The sequence below is a fragment of the Ammospiza nelsoni genome, chromosome 26 (genome assembly GCF_027579445.1).
Source record: "Ammospiza nelsoni isolate bAmmNel1 chromosome 26, bAmmNel1.pri, whole genome shotgun sequence".
Classification (NCBI taxonomy): domain Eukaryota; kingdom Metazoa; phylum Chordata; class Aves; order Passeriformes; family Passerellidae; genus Ammospiza; species Ammospiza nelsoni.
Window position 1 is genome coordinate 140,248 of NC_080658.1, and position 4,358 is coordinate 144,605.

The following is a 4,358-nucleotide window of genomic DNA, read 5'->3' on the forward strand; positions in this document are numbered from 1 at the left end:
CCGCTTTATTTAAGTATTTTAAAAATATTTTCATGTTTATAATTTTCATATTTATATTTATAATTTGTTCAATATTACATGAGAACACACCTGCTCCTGCACCGCCGTGGGGCCCCCTCTCCTGGGGACCTTGGGGTGCCCCAACGGCATCAGAGCCCCGAGTCTTCACCCCCTTCTCCTCTATTTAGAAACTACACTGGAACTTTTTTCTGGAAATAAAGACATTACCTAAATCCTCTCCCCGTGTCCTAGACAGATGGATATTCAGTTATTAGTTGGCTGGGCAGCAGTTTCTTAAATAGAATGATAAACAAGATGTGAACATTTCAGCTACAAGCAAATAGGCAAATCTGAACAAGGTACTGGTGGGCGACCACTGAAGTTATTTTGAAGGAATTTTTTAAACAATAAAATATTGATACCACAAAAATAAAGCAAAAAGCTAACTACTGGCTAAGAAAAAAATTAACTTTTGACAGCAACAACATTCCAACCACACAGGCTTTTTCCCGATGTCATACCTTATAACTACCTCTCTTGGGAATTCTCATCATGTATCCCAAAAGGAATAAATACCTCAGAGCGTCCTAAAGCAAAAAGTAGCACACGTGAGCTCCTCACACTCCCGGGAGGCCTGCACAGCGTGCACTGAGTCTGCAACAAATTCTGCTCAGTGAGAGTCTGCAAACAAAGGTTCAATTGATGAATTGAACTGATTGTAAAGGGAGGTTTTCTAAGCACAGAAGCACAACAAAGAACAAGCAAAAACAATTCTTAAAAAAAACCTGCAAGTTTTATTTAGCATATATGCGACTGATTTCCACCCTGTGGCTTCTCACTTTGATTCGCGTCTGTAGGTTCAGGAAGATGACAATGCACACTCTGCCCTCCCTGAGCCCCCCACAGCAGCTGAGCGCTGCTCCGTGCGCTCAGATCGTCAGGAACTGGATTGCCCGCATGGACTGGAACTGCTCTGCTGCAGATTCAGGAGAGAGAGGCTGGCTGAGGCGTCGTCCCAATTCCATTTCTGTGTGACGAGAAGCGGTTTGTTCCCAACGGGTGCAACAATCCCCAGCTCGCTTCCATGGTGAGTACCGATGGCACACAAATGGCAGCCTGAGGAAATCGTGTTCTGGGCTCTAAGTGGTCGGGACAGGGTCTGATTTTTTGTTTTGCATCTGTATGATGATTAGTACGACAGGGCCCTGATCGATGACATGGCAGCACAGAATTAAAAACTCCTCAATAGGATTACATCGACTTCTAGGAAAAGACAAAAGCCTAGGACCCTTCTGAAATCTATTTTTAATGCGAAGCACACGGATTGTCACTATGCTGTGCCTTCCAGCTTTTCAAAGCAGCTTACCTCTGAAGACCAGAAAACATTTATTTCTACAGAAACAATGGGCAACCCCCAGCCTAATCTCAGCGCTACTGTTTAATAGGGGATCTGCCAGCGTGCCAGTCCAGCTTCAAGTGTGCTTTATTTCAGTCTAACATCCCCTCAAAATTCTTCTCACATCTCCCAACCCTGACATCTTATTTTTCCCTAAAGCTTCTCATCATTAGCACTTTCCAAGTAACATGGTATTTTTACAACATTCAAAAATGTCATGCTGGACTGTGCTAGAGAGTAATTTGCAAATATAAGCTTAGCAAAGTTTGAATTGACTTGTCCAGAGAAAAAACCTACAAGTGAACACCTACACCTGCCTACAAAGAGCTAACAAGCCCCTGGCAGCTGCCAGCATCAAAGCACAGCGGATGTTTCTAATACAGGGTAAGGATAACAATATCACCTTTTGTTCTCTCCAGCTTGTTTTCCCTGCAGTCATATTTTGCTTCTTATGATTTTTTTAGTCTCTGCATCTTCTTGGACAGCACCGAGCCCGACGACAAGGATACGAGAGTCTTTCCCTGCCGTAGGGAGAGAACCAGGAAAACAGTTAAAATAAGAACAGGGTAGTTTGAAATTCATACTTCCAATGAGAAGCAGCGCCTAACAAACAGAACAAAAGTAAACAAAGCATGGTACCTCCCTGGGGACAGAAGACTTACAAACTCTCCAGGATTTACAATTCTAGCGACCAACCCCTTCAGGACGGCAGCCAAGTGTCCCATGGGATGGTGCTGCACCAAAGAACGATCTGAGAGGTTCCAAAGAGTGAAATGCACAATATTTTGCAAAGCCGTAAAATCTTGCAAAATAACAAAAATACAATAGATGTAAACTACAGGGTAAGAGTACAAGTGTTCACTTTAAGAGCTGGAACCATCCAGGTGAGCACCTGATAACTGGATCCTCACCAGAGTTTGAACCCTTCAGGACACAGAAGGGTTTTCCCCAGAAATTTCACAGACTGAGTTTTGATACAAGTATACTTGCCAGACCCTCAGAAACATCACCCATTCTCCAGGTGTCTGGAGAGAACTGCAAATGGCTCTCACGTAGTTTGAGCTAGCTCTGTAAGGTCTCAGGGTGAATTTCACCAGATGCAACCAAACTGGGCAACTCCCAGTGGGACAGAAGGAACCCAAAGCTTGGGTTCGCAGAGCTGCAGCAAATACTGAGGAAACAAACATAACAGCGTAAAAAATAATAAACCATCCTTTTTTTTTCTCTCGCTTTTGTTTTTTTCTTATTCAGATCAGCATAGCAATTAAAGAGAAGGTGAAAAACTCACCATTACTGAACATTTCATCATCTGTAGGCTGAGCATCCTTAGCACAGAGGACTCCAAAGTTAAAATTCACCGATCCCTGGGAAATAAAACCAAATATTGTATGAGAAACAATCAAACAGCAGACGTAAAAATTTGTTTCCTCTAAGGACTTTCGGGTACGTATGTACCTTTGCATACATCCAACACATTGGAACATACACTTTATACCATCTCCTAATAAGTAAAAATTTACCTTTAAACTTTGATAGTACAGCATAAAATTATGAACTTAAATTGGTGATCTGTTATTATTAAGTTGGTGCCTAAAGTTATTTCTGCTGTCAGGTTCAAAAAAACATTAATTTTTTTTACTGGAATGAGCAATTGATTTCAAAGTCATCACAAGCCCACCAAAACACAAAGCAGTATTCACTGGATGGGTCTGTGAGCTAGAAGTAGTTAGGCTTGTACTTCCCTCTTGCTATTCCAGAACCAATAAATCCTGTCAACAAAACCAGGATCTATAGCCCACTGCTGTGAAAGATTCTACGAGGATGATGGTTTGATTTGTGTTTAGAAGTTTTGATTTGAAATGGCCAGTTCAATGGATAAAGACAGTTTAGGTAGTATTACATTGCTATTATTATTATTTCTATTATTATTTTTACTATTACTACTGCTATTGTTATCATCTGCTACTGGAAGAAACAAACCAGTAGTACCTATACTTAATTACTTTTATTTCCAGGAAATAATAAAGAAAAAGAACCAAACCAAAAAAAGTCACTTCCTACCTTTTATATCAAGGGATGAAAAATTTCTCTTGGGCTCTTCTCCAATTTATCAAGACTCATAGCACTGAAAGGCAAACAAAACAGTGCTTTATAGAAGGGCAAGTGCACATTTCAAGGCTGAACCACCAACTGATTGCAGTGACAGCAGTTACAACATGAATCGTTCCCAGAGCCTCTGTTAAATGGAATGTTCTGTGGAACTGCCGTTTCTTTCCCAAAACACTAACTTCCAACACTTCCTAATAATATTTTGTATTTTAAAACAAAAGAAGTTAGTGAGACTCTGTGCGGAGGTCAGGTTTAAATTTATTTCCTTCTAAAGCACAGAGCTCTGTTCCATCACCCTTCACTTCGGCTCTACACTGAATCGTGGTGAGCATTTGAGGAGTGCTCCATAATCAATTCCATTTCTCTCTTTTTCTAGCTCTCTCTATTCCTAAATCATTCCAGACAAGTCAAATGAAAAATGAAAAAAACAAGTTCAGCATCAAAGTCACACTTTTTCCCGTTGTCTGGTCAAGAACAGGCTCTAAATCCACTTACTGCTGCCTTCAACGATTCAGACTTGCAAAAGCATTCTTACATATTTTACAGGTTTATCATAAAACCCACAGAACGCAAGCTCTGAATTACAGGAAAAGGTACACAGGCAAATATCTAAAGGGATCACTTATTAGTAAATACATACCTTGGTAGAGATCGCACTGAGAACCTTTCTGAGGGACTCTAAGGGACGCATGTTTTCTGAGCACCCTATAAACAAGAAAAGCTAGGATATAGTACAGGACATCCCCACTTTTTCTACATATTCAAATAGTATTTTTGATAAAAACAATTCAGTTAAAAAAGAAGGAAGAAAACCAAGCTAATTTTACTCAGCTGTATTTACTGCCGATTTAGA

The 4,358-nt window shown here is 40.4% G+C and overlaps 1 long non-coding RNA gene across 1 annotated transcript; it reads right to left on the minus strand.

Annotated features, from left to right (window-relative positions):
* Nucleotides 1-771: 771 nt before the first annotated feature.
* LOC132084383 (uncharacterized) lies at nt 772-4,358 on the minus strand. The gene is made up of 5 exons (XR_009420058.1): nt 4,146-4,358; nt 3,458-3,521; nt 2,685-2,760; nt 1,800-2,567; nt 772-1,205 (listed from the first exon to the last, which is right to left on the minus strand). It is a non-coding gene; the product is annotated as an uncharacterized LOC132084383 (long non-coding RNA).